At 38.4% G+C, this 18401-nt stretch overlaps 2 pseudogenes; one reads left to right on the top strand and one right to left on the bottom strand.

Moving 5' to 3' along the window:
* The window catches only part of LOC102479311 (WD repeat and SOCS box-containing protein 1-like), a 22161-nt pseudogene extending 20727 nt beyond the window's left edge, over positions 1 to 1434 (top strand).
* Positions 1435 to 13145: 11711 nt separating this feature from the next.
* Positions 13146 to 18401, bottom strand: part of LOC102478883 (cleavage and polyadenylation specificity factor subunit 2 pseudogene) — an 18102-nt pseudogene continuing 12846 nt past the window's right edge.

The following is an 18401-nucleotide window of genomic DNA, read 5'->3' as shown; positions in this document are numbered from 1 at the left end:
CCCTTTCTTTCTTTCTTTCTTTCTTTCTTTCTTTCTTTCTTTCTTTCTTTCTTTCTTTCTTTCTTTCTCTTTTTCTTTCCTTCCTTCCTTCCTTCCTTCCTTCCTTCCTTCCTTCCTTCCTTCCTTCCTTCCTTCCTTCTTCCTTTTTTTATTTTCCTATAGAGCATGTCCACTCTCTAAAGACAGAGGGAGAGACAAAAAATGAGAAATCGCCCTCAAGAGGGATGGTTATGCCACAATCCCTTCTCTTCCATTCTCCTCTTGGGATTTTGGGCATGCACACATGCCCAGTTTTTCAAGCTGCTGGGTCTGGGACTCGAACCTCACAGATGGCCATGTGGGACCCAGCCACCTTAATCATCATCCCAGCAACTGACTCCATATTTTTTCTCTATTCTGATTTTATGTATATGAAATTTGTAAAACTTTGTTTAATTAGGCAAGATAAAAATCACCACCACATATGCAAGGAAGTATATAACGTGTGCATCAGAAATTAAAATATTTAAAATTTTGTTATTAATAAAAGTTTGCATTAAATGATGGTTACTTTGCCTGTGCTTTTTGATAGTCATTTAATTATTCATTTATTATCTACTTATTAGCTTCAATGTGCAGGTTCTGTTTCAGGTGCTGGGAATATAAATGCAGAAAAGACAGAGTCCCTGAATTTTAAGGAGTTTATGGTTTAGTAAAGGGAGTAAATGTAATAATAAGAAAATAGAATAGTATATGGTACAAGTGCTCTCTCTCTCTCTCTCTCTCTCTCTCTCTCTCTGTCTCTCTGCCTCTCTGTATATATATATATAGGATATATATATATCCTATATAATCCTATATATAGGATAGAGTAGGGCCCAAAGGAGGAACTGGTCAGATCCACCTAAGAATGGGAAACCATTGTCAAGAATGGCTGAAATGGTTGCTGAATCTGGAAGGCAAAAAGTTGCTTTCTCTGAGATTACCATTAGCTGAGAAAGTCATTGTATTCAAAGAACTCATCTTATGCAACTTGTGTTCCCACACAAAAGAAGACAAAAGACCCTTTAAAGCTTTCAAAATATCTTAATTTTAAAACTTAAAAGATATTTTTATTTTTTACAATACCAGTAGGTGGCAATGTTACCCCATGTAAAAAGACTGACCACTTAAAATGATTCTCCTGAATTTCCAAACCTGGCAATGATGGTGGTTAAAAATGGATGAGAACAAGTGGTTTTGCATTTTTTTTCCTCTGCAAGCCAGATTTTCCTTGAATAAGCTAATGTCTGATCCCTCCTCCGTTCCTCATTCATACTTAGCCCTGGAGATCTACATAAAATTGACCTGGACGCCTCCTATTCCAATGCCTGTGGAAGCTTGAAGCCTTTCTCAAGATTTCTGCACCACATTGACCCAGAAACAAAACTGAGCTCCCTGCTTGATGTCCACTAAAAGCCCATTCACATAAAACATTCATGAGCTTAAGTGCCTTTAGCGAAGATTTAGGGAATGGATAGCAGCAGAATTTACACTGTGGTGTTGAAATGACTTCTAATGGATGAGGCCACCTCTCTGGTCTCAGAATGTCCTTTGGCCTCCTACCACCATGGAATTTTACTGAATTATCTTGTTTCAGTCCTTATCTAGTTGACTCTTCTTTCTTCATGCTTAGCTCTGGAACTTCAAATTTTCTCCCTTATCCACTCCCTTATCCATTCCTCACTTCACATTTCCCTACTCCCTATTCCCCTCTTTTTCTTTAAACAATTAAAAAAAAATTATTCATCCATTTATTTTAATTTGACCAGAGAGAGAGAGAGAGAGAGACAGAGAAAGAGGGAAAGTGAGAAGGCAAGCCACATGGTAGGGGACTCGAACCATGATTGGCTACATGGGAATGTCAGTACCTTAACCACCATGCCACCTGCTGGTCCTCCTTCTCCTCATTTTCTCCTCCCGTCCTCTTCTTCCTCAGGTGAGACCCTTCACTTAGAATACACTTTATCCCTGCAGAAGGCAGCCATACCAGTTGATTAAAACAAAAAGCAAGACAATCTGTTTCCAATGTAATAAAAAATACTTAAAAGAATACTTTACAGATTTTTTCATTTTATCTCAAATTACAGTTTTCAGCTGGTGGTTGCAGATTTTTCCTAAGCAGGATGCTATGAGTTTGCTAATGTTCCCTATTCTCATCCATCTTCCATGTACCTCAAAAATAAACCCCTTGCCTTGTTACTGTTGATGTTGTTTTTTGTTTTTTTTTTTCCTCTTGTCTCCATGTGTCCCAGGATTAGTGTCAATTTGCATATTGTACAAGTCCCCTCCAACCTTTTTAATGATAATGCCAATATAAGAAAAAGAAATTATTTAAGAAATCTGTCACCTAGTTTCTACTATTGTTAAGTGTGTTATATTTACCTTATTATCTGTCTATCCATTCATCTCTCTATCCTTCATTCATCCATTCTTATATTTTTCCTTTTTATTAATTTTCTACATTCATTCACTGTATATCATTACAGCATAAAAAAGGAATTTTCCCATCCAGAATACACTGTATCTTGGCTCAATTAAAGATATTACCATACATATTATCTTCACCAGATAATTTTCCATTTTGTGTTTCTCAAAAGTTTTCTTTCTTTCTTTTTCCCCCCGTGATTCCCAATCTCTCACCCACTGCCATTTCCCACTCTTCTCCCATACTGTTGCTGGTATTCATAGTTGTTCTCCATGCTTTTATACTGTCCAATATTTCAGTATTCCACCATAAAATGCAGGCATTCAGTATATATTAAGCAGGACATACAATGCCTCTTTTTGATAGTCTGGCTTGCTTCACTTAGCAGTAAATCTTTCATATTTGTTCACTTTCTATCTAATGCTATGGTCTCATTGCTTTTTATGGTTGAGTAGTATTCTGTAGTGTATATGTGCCACATGTTTTCAGTCCATTTATCCTCTCTTGGACATTTAGGTTGGTTCCATGTCTTAGCAATTGTGAATAATTGTGGAGAAAAACTCTCCTACACTATTGGTGGGAATATAAATTAGTATAGCTACTGCGGAGGATAGCATGGAGATTACTCATTCTTATTTTTTGATGTGTTTCAAAGTGTAAGTTGTAGTCATTGATATACTTTATTCCTATACATTTTAGCGTGCGCATAATGAACTGTTTAATATTTGTTTTTGGTTTCTTTTTATTCCCTTTTTTTTTTGGAGAGGTTTTTGCTATAGGGCGTGTGCACTCGCCAGACAGACAGAGAGAGACATAGAGACAGAAAGCGAGAAATCACCCCCCCAGGGGGGATGGTCACGCTGCAATCCCTTCTCCTCCACTCTCCTCTCGGGATCTTGGGCACGCATGCACACACGCCCGGCGTGAGTTCTAAGCCACCGGGTCCAGGATGCGAACCGTGGTCGACTACGTGGGAGTCCAGCGACATAGCCATTATGCTAACTGCTGGTTCCCTTTTTATTCCCTTTTTTGACCCCAAATTTACATACAATAAACTCCAATTCTTTTATTTAATTAATTTTTATTTATTATTATTTTTAAAAATTTGCTGTAGGGCATGTACACTCACCAGAAGGAGATGAGAGAGTGAGAGAGAGAGTGAGAGAGAAAGTGAGAAAGCAAGCCTCTAGGTCTGGGACTTGAACTGTGGTTAGCCAGAAGGGAGTACAGCAACTTAACTACTGCACCACCTGTTGGCCCCTAAAATCCAATTCTTAAGTGTACCATTAGAAAAGTTTTGAATTAAGCATATGCCTGGGTTGCCAAAATGTTTATCAAGATATAGAAAATGTCAACCAACAGTGGATTTATTTTGTTGTTGGTTTTTCTACACACTAAATTCTAGCCTTTTCTAGGTCTGAGTAAAGTATTTGGGGGAAATTATTTATAGTAAAAGAGATTTTAGGTGGGTTTTGTTTAATAGGTACAGAAACACATCTCAGATTAAGGTCTGCATCTCCGCATTTTGTTGTTGTTCCAGTTTGATCTCAGTGACATTACGAGTAAGCAGAAACACTCAAGTGAAATGGCCAGTGCCTCAGAGTTAAGAGCAGGAACTAGGTCTTTTTTCTTTTTTTTTTTTTGATGTATATATCAGCTACCTAGAATGCTTTATATTTTTTGGTACTCAATAAATATTTGTTACTGCCAGACAATCTGCCACAAAAATTTACTGGGTCTATTTTACAGCTCTTGTTTGTTCACCTAGAAAATAATTGTGGGATCATAGAAGTCAAAGCCATGAAGAGCAGCATACAGGTTTCTTAGCTGTTCATCATTCATTACTTGAAGTAGGGTTAAAGGTAGAGGATATGATAGTGAGAGCTGCTCAAGGGCATAAAGGTAAAGTAAGGAAAAAGAGCCATTAAATCCAGACAGAATGAAATCAAGATCTCAGCAGAAAAGATACCTGAGTTTCATCATGCTCCCTATCAGAGCTCAGACCCAGTGCTTGGCCTTTGCAGGGTCTGTGGATGCATGCAAATGAGTAGTTTCTAGTTTTAGAAAATGGTTATGTAGAAAAGTCATGGTATCTGCTTATATAAATATATTGCAAAGCAATATATTATAAAGCAATGACATGTTATTTTACTAAACTAAGTTGCAGTTAAGAAATTTATATATAATTTTAATTACTACACCAAAATTTATTTTCTTTTAATTGCCATAGGGCATGTGTATTCAGAGAGAGAGAGAGAGAGAGAGAACACCCCCTAATGGGGTGTAGTCATGCCAAAATCCCTTTTTCACCATTTCTCCATTCTGTCAGGATTTGGGGCATGCAGGCATACATGTCTAGTTTTTTTTTTTTCCCTTCTAGCAGCCGGGGCTGGGATTTGAACCATAGTGGGCCATGTGTGATCTGGCTCCCAATACACGACACTTAACCACCATGCTACAGGGGCAGCCTTACATCAGACTTCAATACCATAAATACTCACTGAAACCCATTACAAACCATTGCATGCCATTTCTTATGAGTGTAATTACCATCTACAATAACTTCAAGTCAATTATGCACAATGAAATCTGTCTCTGAATTGCCATCTTGATCACAAATCTTCTTTCCAGGTGGAAATTTTCTCTAGGAGAAATAGTAACAATAGTTTTTTGGCTAGTGTTCAGTTGTGGAGAAGAGAACTCATTCCAACTAGTTTGAGCAGAAAGATTCATCGCAGAATATTAAATGGCTTATAGATTGTAGGTTGAGGTTCCAGGAATGGTTCCCAAAGCCACACTGGCTGTCAAGGGATCATGCCTTTGCGAAAATCAGGAGGCTGTGGTATCATAAAGATAGCAACACAACTGTCAGCTCCAAAGTCTCTACTATATGCAGAAAAATAGCCTACCAACTTAGGAAGTTGTCCCAGACCGTAACACTGCAGTTCTAGCCACACCAGCAACAATGGATGCCAAAGCCAAGTTTAATATTTGATTGTAGGGATTTAAATAAACTTTTGCACCCTAGGCATAAGGGTTAGGGAATAGTCTTCAGCTTTCTAGCCTCAACTTATTAGGAGTTAGAATGTATGTTGAGTGAACAGTGGCTACTAGAAATAGCTAACATTTTTTAAGAACTTGTAGATGAGGGGACTGGCAGATGGCATGGCAGTTAAGGGTATTAGACTCTCACATGACTGACTGTGGTTGGAATCCTGGACCTGCTGACTTGTGTTATCACTTTATTTCTTCCTCTCTCTCTCATCAAATTAAAATAAATAAATAAATTAATTAATAAATAAAGTTAAACAAAATAATTATTTTTAAAAAAAGAACTTATAGGTGAGTCATGATGGTTGTTTCTTTACATGTGTCATCTCATTTAAGTTTTATAACTACTCAATTACTTAGGTAGTTAGATTCTATTGGTTAGGGGTTATTATCATAGTCATTTTTACAGATGAAGAATCTGTTGCTAAGGGAAAGTTATTTCCTAAAGGTAAGGTCAGAGGAGACTTTTGAGAGAAAGTTTAATAGAATCAAGGGTATGAGATTGGAGACAGAGTATAATTTATTTTCCACATGCTTGGTCAATGTTCTCTTGATTAAGTTACAAAAACATAATTAAAAGAAAGGGACTGATCAACTGGTAAAGTGGCTAGAGTCAGGTTTACTGAAGTAAGCCTTGAGGTGAGTGAAATTATTAGAGAATTTAGGTGGAGTAAAGTTTTGGGAGTTTAAGATTTCAGAAATGTAGCAATTCTGGACTGGCCTCTTAGCACAGTGTTTAAGAGAGCTGGACGCCATATGGCCAACTATGACTCACATCCCAGACCTGATAGCCTAAAAAACATGCAGTACTTGTGTGTATGTATGTGTAAAGTCTTGACAGAAAGGAGGAATGGGAAAAAAGGTTGTGGTGTGACCATACCTCATTTGGGAGTGCTCTTTCTCTCTCTCTCTTTTTCCCTGGTGAGTGTATGTGCCGTCTGGCGATGAAATAATAATAAAAAAAGTGTAGTAGTTTTGAGGGATGACAAAAGTTTTGGGTATAGTCCTGAGACAGGAGTGGTTCACTGGGGAAAAGGCTACGTTTGTTGTAGAGGTCTAGGTCAGACAACTATGCAGTTAGTACTTAGTGTCTCTTCATGTGTATGATTAAACATGAGTTGGGGTATAAAGAAAGATCCTGAGTCAGATGTTTAAAGAATTAATGAATGTGTGGGACCAGCAGATGGCATAATGGTTATGTCTCAGAACTCCCACATTGTCAACCATGGCTTGAGTCTTGGATCTGGTGACTTAAACCTCACACTGGATGCATGTGTGCCCAAGGTCTTGAGAGGAGAATGGAGGAGAAGGGATGGTGTGTGACCACCCTCCTGGAGGGTGATTTTCTTGCTTTCTTGCTTTCTGTCTCTCCGGTGGATGCATGTACCTGGTAGGAAATATCTCTCTCTGGAAAAAAATAAAAGAAGAAGAATGAATGTGAAGGAGTGATTTGGAGATTGGTAATGAGAATGATTAGGATGAGAAGAAAACAGTGGTTATGTGTAATGGTGTAAGCTTCAAAGGAGAGAGCATTGAAAAAAACTTCTGGAAGTGGCAGTGTGAAGGGGAGAGCAACCAGAATTCCTTCCCTCTCTAGCTACATGAACCCAAAGGTGAGAGGTAACTTGTTTACTTTTTCTCAGGGTCTCTGTCCTTTCACTTCTCTGAGTAAATTACCCTTGTTTGTTAGAACTATTGTGTGCTCAGAATAGCAATTTCTCTATTGGTTTCTCTCTTTTCTGAGAAGTGAAATTTTGAACACAGAAATCTAGGAATACTTCATATTTCATAATATCTGCTTTCTGAGGATTAAAGGAGATTGTGTATTTAAGAGTTTTGTAAAGAGAGTGAAGTGCTCCAAATATATTTACTCTTATTAATCACATTAAAAATAGGGTGAAAACTGGAACTCCCATTAATTTTCTATAAGTGATGTCACTTAGTGACATATTATAGATAAATAAAATTTTAATTAAAAAGTAAAAAACCAATATTGATGTTTCAGTTACTAAGTTTTTAACTTCATCTATTCTTGGTCCTGTGATGCTGGGCCTGGGACTCTGCAGAGCCCATTTTGACTTTATCAGTTGCTTCTTGTTAGGCTCTGGGAGACTGGGGAACTAGAGCAGAAAGAAGGGACTTGATCATTTTTGTGAGCTGCTGCCTTTCTTTCTTCCTTTTCTATTCCTGTGAACATAAGTTCAGCAACACCTTTTCTTTTTCTTTTTTTTTTTTAAAGAGATTTTTGCTATAGGGCATATGTGCTTATGGGAAAGACAGACAGAAAGTGATAAGTTCTTCCCCCAGTCCCCCTACCCCCCGGGGAGGGGGGAAGATGGTCACGCCACAATCTCCTCTCTTCCATTTTCCTCCTGGGGTCCTGGGCATGCATGCACTCCTGTCATGAGTGAATTTAAGTCACTGGGTTCAGGACTCCAACTGTGGCCAGCTACGTGGGAGTCCAGTGATGTAACCATTATACCATCTGCTGGCCCCTCAGCAACACCTTTTCACCAAACAACTTCTGTTTTCTCTTATAGCTTTTATGAAGCCAGTTTTCCAATATTTGCACAAAAAGATTTACCATGTGTGGTCCCCTCTTGCCCCTAACACAAGCACCAGGAGAGCAGCATTCCTTCCTCAGAGGTTTGGGCCACCTGGATTCCCTTCTTCATAATTCTCTTTTTTTTTCTATTTTGTTTTATAATTTCTTACTTACATTTAATCATTATACATCTTTGTGGGACACAATATGGATTTTGAAAGCATGTATGTAGGGTGTAGCAATCAAATCAAGGATAATTAATACCATATTCATTGTTTTCAACAAAGAACACCACATTTGAGAGATATATGTATAATCACACATATAATTATACATGTAATATATGCATTTATATATAGTACATGTAATATACATGCATATATACATATGTATAATATATAAAATATATATATAATATTATATACATAATATATATTTTATATATATACAATATGTATATATGTATAAAATTGGCAATGTTTGAGTTTTTCATTTAGTAGTGGTATGTTGTTCCATAACCATTTGCCTAATCCACCTGCCTTCCTGTGTCTATTTAATGCTTTTTTCTCCAGTCACTTCTTATCCATATCACATCCTCGCCATGCAGTCTCTGGTATTTACAGTTGTCCTCTCTATTTTTATATCTTCAAATCTTTCTATTTCTGCCACAGAGTACAGACATTTGGTGTATACTGAGTGAGAACATACAGTGTTTGTCTTTCAGATTTTTGAATATTTCTTTTTATTTACTCCTTGCCCATATAGTTTCTGCTGGGAATCCTGAGGTTAGTCTGATGGGATATCCTTTATAAGTAACTTGATGCTTCTCTTTTGCCACGTTTAGAATATTACCTTTGTCTTTGACTTTTGCAATTTCTCCCGTGATGTGCCTTGGAAAGATATTCTTACATTAATTTTATTTGTTGTACTTTGTATTTTCTAGATCTGAATGTTTATATGTCTCTCTAGAGTTGGAAAGTTCTCAAATAGTATTTCGTTAAAGAGATTTTCTATGCCTTTACCCGTCTCTTCATTTTCTGGAATAACCAGAAATTTCTCTTAATGGTATCTAAATTTTCCTTATGTTATCCTCTTTTTTTTTTTTTTTTCTTTTTCTTAGGTTGCTGTAAGGCACATACACTCACTGGAGAGAGACAGAGAGAGAGAGAGGGCTAGTGAGAGGGCTAGCGAGAGGGAACATGAGAAATCACCCCCTGGGAGGTATGGGGGTGCCGACCCCTATACTCATTTTTAATGGCTTGGACTTGGGACTAAATAGGAGATTTTGTTTTCAAGGTTGCAAATTCTTAATTTTGCATGACTACTCTGTTACTGCTTTTGAGAGAAATTTTTATTTCATATATTGTCGCTTTGTCTCCAGAAGTTCTGTTTGATTCTTTTTTAGGGCACCTTCTCTTTATAGAACTTTTTTTCACATCATAAAATGTCTTTCTCATCTCCTAAAATTGGTTCTCTGTTTTCTCTTGTATCTGACTGAGTTTTGTTATGATTAATATTCTGAATTCTGTTTTCAACATTTCAGTGATTTTTCTGTACGTTATACATTGTTGGTGAGGAATTACTGAGTTCCTTTGGGAGAGAGCTATTTCTTTTTTGTCTCTTCTTCCTTGTCTATAGGGCATGTGTGCTCACTGGAGAGAGAGAGAGAGAGAGAGAGAGAGAGAGGAAGTACGCTCTCCAGAATGGTGACCATACTACAATTCTTTCTCTTTCATCCTCTTCTTGAGATTTTAGGCAAACAAATACACATACATGTCCAATGTGTTTTTCAAGCTGCCAGGTCCAGGATTCAAACAACACAGTTGGCTATGTGGAATCCAGCTACCTTAACCACTATGCCACTGATGGCCTCATCCACTTTTTTTTTTTTTTCATATTTCCTATCAACGTGGGGGTTTTTGGGCATCTGGTTGAATACTCACTACTTCCTGATTTATGGAGTAGACTCTAATGCCTGGTGGGCCAGTGAAGTCTCAGGACCCAGATGTGATCCTGGAAAGGGCAGTCCAGAGTAGGCCAGAAACCAGATTTCCCTTTTCAGATCCAAGCCAGGCTTGGATATCTGTTTTTAATTTTTGGGACCAGATTAGCCCATGAAACCTGAATGTAGCCCTGGCTAGTCTGTTTAGGAGCTGGAGGCAAACCTTCTTGTGTGACCCAAGGAGAGGTCCTGTGTAGCCTATGTGAAATGCCCATGGTGGGGACCCTCAAGATGCAGATGTGGCTCTATGAAGATGATATGGGAGATGTAGAAGGCAGGCCAGATCCAAGTAGGGCTTGTGTACCTACTTGTAATTTTGGGTAGGAGTCAACTATAAACTTCCAAATGTGGTCCTGGCAAGGTAGTCCTGGAATAGCTAGAGTCTGGCTATGCCTTTCACATTCAAGCAGGGTTTGGGTACCTGCCTGCAACTACCAGGAATGAAGCACTCGCCAAACCCAAGAACAGCTCTGTCAAATGTGTACAGTGGCAAACTTATCTGTGAGATCAAAGAAGCAAGTCCTGTGTAGCTTGCATGAAATTGTCAGATATAAGGTGATTCTTTTTTTTTTTTTTTTGAGAGTTTTTTGCTATAGGGCACGTGCACTCGCCAGAAAGACAAAAGAGAGAGACAGAGAGATAGAAATCAAGAAATCACCCTACAGGGGGGATGGCCACGCTACAATCCCTTCTCCTCCATTCTCCTCCCGTGATCTTGGGCATGCACGCACACATGCCCAGTGTGAGTTTAAGCCACTGGGTCCAGGACTCAAACCACGGTCGACTACGTGGGAGTCCAGTGACATAGCCATTACGCAAACTGCTGGTCCCAGATATAAGGTGATTCTTGAGGCCAGAATGTGGCCCTTTGATGGCAGTCAGGGAGAGGAGGGGACATGCCCAGTCTTTTTGGCCCATGAAGACTATTGAACCTTTCTGTTCTTTCTGGGGACAGTTTGATTCCTAAGGCCTAGATATGTCCTTCACAATGTTGATCCAGGAGGTGCTGGATGACTGCTGTGCTTTGCAGACCTAAGAAGGGTTTATCTACCTGTCTATAATTTCTGGTGATGAGAGAGGGTGTCAAATTTGGGTGCAGCCCTGGCAAGTTCATTTAAGAAAGCAGTAGGCAAGCCTATTCGACAAGCAGGTTGTTTGTGGGCTGTGTGAAACACCCGAGAAGTCCTGAATGTGGCCCTAGGAAGGTTGGTCAAGACAGTCCCAAGCCAAGTCTCCTTGTCTGACCTTCACTAGAGACTGTGACATAAATCCCTGGTATTCAAGGAGGTCAATCCTATTTGAGCAGAATTGCACTAGGAATTAGGTGGCTGGATCATGCACTGCAGGAACAGGAGATGGTCTGGAGCAGTGCCCAGTCTTACCTCTCTGACTTAGAGTGGGGCTTTCTGGTACCGTCTTCTCTATCAGGTACTCCTCCCCTTTCCTTTGCCTACACTTGCAGTCCACTGAAGTCCAGAGAAGCTGCACTGTAGTGGCCTCAACTGAGGTAACCACTCCCCTCAATTTGTGTTGGGTGGTAGAGGAGATCTCATACTCCACTCAATGGTGAAAGAGGTTGGATGTACAGATCTTGGTTTGGGGAAGCTGGTAGGCTTTAGTTGTGGGAGTTCACCCTATTTTCCCCCAATCGTAGGGGTTTCTTCTTTGTGTCATGTCTTCTGCTTCCTCCAGGCTGTGGAGATGCCAGATTGCCTGGTTCCCATCACAATCCAAGATCCCTTCACTGGTCAGCTCCCAAAATGGCCCTTATCTCTATGGACTTGGGGTGCTATTGGGATGGGAGTTCCAAAATGTTTTCTGAAGTGGAATATTGGTGTATTTCCCTGTGATAGTGTTAGCTCCATATCTGTTCCAATGTTCTCCTGATGACTGGGAGTTTTGGAGTCTGAGGTGTGAGTGTGAAATTGGAGTTCTGGAGGAGAGGTCCTTTTGCTTTGCTCTACCTTGTGGTGGGGAAGTCTTGGGAGTCTTACTGAGTTTAGGGGATTGATTCTCTCTTTATGTTTTGGTAGAGATTCTGTGTTCCAAGGTCTCTTGCAGTCTTGTGCTAAGTCAGTCTCACCACACTCCTCTGCTGGAAATATAGGCATGTATTGAAAAATTTTAGTCTTTCTTCCCAGAAAGTTGCCACAGTGAGTGTTTCTAGTTGGCTTTCTTGCCTTGAATTCCCCCTTCTTCCACATTCCTAAGTTTTAACAACCTCTTCCCTTATTCCCCAATTCTAGGGGTGGTAGCTAATTCCTGCTACTGCTATCTATATACTATCTTAAGAGTTCTCTTAGTTCTCTTTGTATTAAATTATCTGTATCTAAGTGGTTGGTGTGGTTTCTTTCTCCTTATTGGACCCAGACTAACAGATTTTTTCTCCTGTTATTTTTTTTTCTTTTAAATTATGTATATTCAATGACAGTGTTATGATTCTAATTGAAGAACAACAGAATATTGAAAAGCAAAAAATAGAAGAAATAAAAATTGATTTTTGAACCAAACATGTACTACCTCAAATTAAAGTGAATCACTGGGACACACAGGCATGGAGCACACATGCTTCATGTGAAATCATCGTATATTAGAATTCAAAGAAGAGTCATAGCACATATGCTTCATTTCTGTTGTTTTTTCTTAAGTTACATAAGCTTTGGAAAACTCTTCTTTAATTTTTTTTGGTAGCACATCTTTTCTAAATAATTCTCACTTCTCATATCCAAAAATATAAGAAGCAGTTTGCTAGAACTCATGCAAACATGGTTCTCTAAGGCCATGAACTGATTAGCTAAGTTGCATTTTTTCATTCAAGTAAAAAGCCCTTTTAGAACAAGGGGTCTGAAAAGGAAACCACATCATCTTCAATTCCTGGGGCTGTATACTTGTTAGGACTCTGTCATTTGGAAAACAAAAAGGTAGAATGTTCATTTGAAGCATTAGCAAAATGATCTCCATTTATATTTTTAGAAATTTAATATATAGAAGTTTTTCCAGAAGGTTCTTTTTGTATGTTACAAAACAAAACAGCAAAGGCTTAGAATAAGGTAAGACTTTTTTTCTTAGAACAGTCAAGCAGAAACTTGACATCATGTCCTTTACACAACGGCATGCTATTCATATAAAAGATCTCTTATCCTATAAAAATCTTGGCAGAGGCAGCCTTCTAATCCAATGCATCCAGTTTCCATTTTATGAACCGCTACTTGATTGTTGCACACCAGTACACCTCCTACAAATTCAGCCTGAATCCTCTCCCCAAAGTGAACTTACTTGAAGTTTGAGAGTCTTGGTTTGTTCATAAAAATTGACTGATGTCCAGGAACCTCATGAGATGGCAAGGGTTCCAAAGTAGGAATGATCTCACTTTTCTTCACCTGTGTCTTTCTCGTCACCTCCGAACAGACTTTTTATGGCCATTTGTTGTGCTATAACACTAGAATCTGAAGGAGGATCCACTTGCATTTCTGAGTTTTTGCCATCATCTTTTACTTCTTCTTCTAAAATAACTCCAGTGTTCACTTTGAAAACTGTCAAGCTAATTTCAGATCTTTTGCCTTATGAAACTGAAGGGAGCTGACAAGTGAGTTTTAATCTCACCTGGTAGGTGGATGTTTTGCTAGTGGCATCAACCGTTTTATGTAACTTTGGCATATACACTTTGATGTCTTTCCCACCAAATGCACGACAACACTCTGCCAGATCTTGACTGGCCTCTGGTGGGCCATGGACCATGATCAACTGTTGTGGTTTCATCTGATTAATGATTTTAAAAATGGAATTTCCATCAGAGCATCCTTAATGTCTGTGTATGTAACCCTGGCTTTTATTTCTACAGACTCTGTTGTTGAAATACACTTAGGAAGAACATCAGATAAATCCTGACCCATGGGTTCATTTCCATTTGTCAAGCCAGATTCCAACTTGCATTTTTCTTCTTCTGCAGCTTGAAGTTCTGGCACTAAGGAATCCTCTGGTTTGATAATCTCTCCATATTTGTCTCATTTAATTCTTTTTTCTGGGGCAAGACTTTTTTGCCTCCTTGAAGAAACTTTCTTTACGACTACCTTCACCTTTCATCATCAGATCATGTTTTATCTTATGAGCTGACAGCTGATCAATATCTTCCTTAATGTTGCTCTCATCACTGGAATCTATATCCATCTCTTTTGCTCAAATTATTTTGCAATTTCTTTTTTGTTTCTCTTTTTCCAAGTATTCCTCAAGTTCTTTCCCTTCAAGCTTAACGCGTTTCCTGAACTCTATTTCTGTATTTTTTTTCAGAAGGATTATCTATTAGGAAATGTGCTGAAGTCCCAAGAGTAGTTCTGTAAGTTAGAATATTTAAGATTTTAGGGTCCTGACACCAAAAAATAAAGAGATCCCTTGAAAATCCACATACCAGGTCAGGCTGGCTGGCAAGTACTACTTTCGGGCTAGGTACTCGAGCCAAATCTGAAAGACCATGGCAGAGAGAGAGAGATGGTGAAAATGAAATAGATGATTTCTTTTGTCTTTAAAACATCTCATTAGTTTATCACTCATCCATTCTACCTGGGACTTAGAAAACTCCATCACATTATAGCTGACATCATTTATCAGTGCCAATGAGTAAACATTCAGTCCTGCATCTTTAGTTCCCCAAATTTGATCAAGAAGTTTAACAAGTTTCAAAATTCTGCCTGAAGTGTCCACTGCTATTAATATGGTTCCATTACCCTGAAGCATTTTCAGGACATTTGTCAGAAGTGGCTCATCTCTCTGCTTTCTCCTAAGCTGCACATACATAGCATTAAATGAATCTGTAATAAGCAGGAAGTGTCTGCTTAGGATTTCCAGGGAACATCCATTTAAGTGAATCTCCCTCTTGTTGAATCAACTGCATAAACAATTTCTTCTTCTTCATCTTTGACTATCTTCCATATTGTTCCACCTATGATATTACCAGCTGGCAGAGGTGTGATAGACAAGCTATGTCCTTTAGCTTTCAAATTCACAATCTAAGAGAATGTTAGTTGTTGTATTTTATCAAAGGCTGGATCTATGTCATCTAATGTAAAGAGTGTAAAATATTCTGTGTTGTGTTGAGACTGATACAGATCATACAGATCCATTTTATACAAAGGGATGGCCATGTAGATAGCACAGTTCAGACCCAACTTTCCAACAGCATATGGCAGGGCACCAAGATGGAGAGGATTGGGGTGGGACAAAAATATGGCATCTACCTGGTGAATGTGCTTCCTCAGGGACTTTATAATAGCTATTGAAAAGTGCTCATCCCAGTCGCAGTCCAACAGGAATATAAACTCATCAACTTGGAGAAGATAGCAAAGAGAAGGCTTCTTGGACCCCAGAGAGGGTAGTTAATTTAATAATAGATGTAATTTTTTTGGTCCAGTGATAACAATCTAAAAGGTTCTTACATTCTCCTGTTTATGATGAGTCCTTCAGTGGCTACTGATATCTCAATAATACATATGATGAAACATCATTAATTAAGAGAAAGAGTTCTTCATAAATATCATTAGGCCTCCCCTAACACTGTCCACTGCCTTTCCCAACCCCCAGTCAAGTCTAGGGTTAAGAGGGAGAAAAATTGATATTCTCTCAGCAGCATCCGGAAGGACTAGCTGGCAGAAACCCTTCCATGGTAGCTACCATTTTTCTTCCTCCTGATCTTTACTTAGTGAATAATTTAGAGTTATATTTTAATTGTGCATACCATTTAGTATTTGCTACTAGGACATACAGTTAATATTTAGTGAATAATGACATATTCCAAAAGATAATGATAACATAAATAGTATCTATAATAATAAAAATGAACCAAGTTTAGCTTTATGAGAAAATAAGGGCTGCATTGCCCTTATTTTTTTTACATTTTCCTGTAGACTGGTGCAAACCTCATCACAGCTTCACTGACCTATGGAGAGCCATTTGGGAACTTCCTACTTAGTATGAAGGATTAGACTTTAAATTAAAATGTTTCACTGCAGCTCAGACTCACAAGTTTAGGTGATATAATTGACATTTCTGAGCTCCAAATCAAACCAGATTAAGTTCTGAATTTACTTTTGAAAGATAGAATGTAAGTGCCAATCATAAAAATTCACTTTGAGGTGGTTAATTTGAAAATCTCTGAGATTAGCATGGTTCCTTTGGTATTTTTCTTTCCTACAGAACTCTTAAATTTAAGACAGATATCTTTAGTTTGGTCTCAAACATTTACTTTCTTCCTTTATCATTTATGAACCCATAAAGTTAAAGATGAATAAGTTATTACTCATGAAAAACTTCTGTGGAAGAGGCTCTGGATTGTTACTCCTGCTTGGAACTCAGTCCATGCTGAAGATGCTGGGGATTCTGGTTTCATCTGTGAAATCAAAGTGAATCAATTCACACATATTAGTCTATTTATCTCTGTCATCTATCTAATGAAGGGATAAAGAAATGAGTAAAATAATGAATAAAAACACTTTATCTTTCTTTTATTATTTTTATTTAAATTATGAGTTCTGGTTTACATATAATTAATATTTATTGTTGTGGATTATAGGTTTTTTTTTTTTTTTTTTTTTTTTTTTGCCATGGGGTGTGTACACTTGCCTAAGAGAGGTAGTGTGAGAAATCCCCTACTGGGGGGGATGACCATGCCTCAATCCTTTCCCCTCTGTTCTCCTGGGATTTGGGGCATGTACACACACATACCTGGAGTGATTTTCAAGCGGTCAAGTTTGGGACTCAAACCGCTGTCAGCCATGTACGAGTCTAGCACCTTAACCACCACACACCTGCTGGCCCCATTTAATATGGGTTTTAATATTTTTTTTAGAGGTTTTTGCCTCAGGGTGCGTGTGCTCGCCAGGGAGACAGAGACAGACAGACACTGTGAGAAGGAAAGTGAGAACTCATCTTCCAGGGGAGATGGCCACACTGCATTCCTGTCTCCTCCATTCTCCTGGGATCTTAGGTACACATGCATGCATGCCCAGTGTGATTTTGAAAGCACTGGATCCAGGACTTGAACCATGTTTGGCCCTGTAGGAATTCAGCTATGTAACCACTGTGCAATCTGCTGGTTCCATAGTATGGGTTTTTAAGGCATGCATATCTGGTATTAATCAAATCAAGGATATATACATATTCATCTTCTTCAACATTGAATGTTACATTATATTGTACACATTTGTTAATAGTTCTAGTTTTTTTTAAATTGAAATAAGTATTAAATGACTCATATTTATTATTATTATTTAGATTTTTTGCCATAGGGTATTTGTGGCCTACAGAGGAAGATAGAATAGAGAGACAGAGAGAGGGTAAGTGAGAGATCATTTCTTGAGGGGATTGCCACATTGCAATCCCTTCTCCTCCTTTTTTCTCTCTGGATTTTGGGCACATATGCTCTTGAATCCAGCATGTTTGTCAAGCCGCCATTCTAGGACTTGAACCATGGAGTAAGCTATGTGAGATCCAACACCTTAACCACCACACCAGCTACTGACCCCAAATTTTCCTTTTTTTTTTTTTTTTTACTTTAGCTTCTCCTTTTTACATGCATTCTTGTGTGCATTGAAAATTTCTTAAGAATGAAGAAATGAGAGAAGAGGATTCCTCATGGCTCCTGCAAACTAGTCATTTCAGGGGACAGGAAAAATGATTTTCTACTGATAATTCAGCCTCTAGCAAACAAAGTTAGCGTGATGGATCTAAGGGCACTGTAGCTAAACATTGAAATACTATTAGGGTTAACATTCCTCTATATCTACTGAATCTGCTGGACCAGTGATCGCAACAGAATGGCAAAGAGATTCCAGATCACCTCTTTCTGCTTGCTCCTGAACACTCAGATTGAATTTTAAGAATTAGAAAGAAACACACTATCCATCAGATGACAAGAAATCACCGCAGGACCACAAGAAATATGGGAAAGCAAGAAAATACCTCTCCTTCAAGGGAAAAGAATAACTCCTCTTCATCCACAAGCAGTTCAATGCAAATCATGGAAATGTCATAAAGAATTTGGAACATTCATAATGGTGAAGCTAAGTGAGATGGAAGAGAAGAGAGACAATGAACTGCTAAAGAAAAAGGAGAAATAAATTGGCGAGTTCCAGGAGGTGAGGAAATTCTTGCAAGATCTAAAAGAGGAATTACACACTTTACAAAAGAGTCAAGCAGAACTGTTAGAGATGAAGTCTATAATACAGGAAGTCAAAATCTCCCTTGAAAGTATTAAAAGCAGGATCATACAGAAAATAGAATCTCAGATGTAGAAAAGAAAATGGCTGGCCTAGAAAAATCCACCACGAAGACTGAGAAAATGGCACAAAAATTTGAGAATAATATAC

Source organism: Tupaia chinensis, unplaced genomic scaffold, assembly GCF_000334495.1.
Source record: "Tupaia chinensis unplaced genomic scaffold, TupChi_1.0 Scaffold000350_1, whole genome shotgun sequence".
NCBI lineage: Eukaryota > Metazoa > Chordata > Mammalia > Scandentia > Tupaiidae > Tupaia > Tupaia belangeri.
Note: the sequence above shows the minus strand (reverse complement) of the source record. Positions and strands in the feature narration are given on the sequence as shown.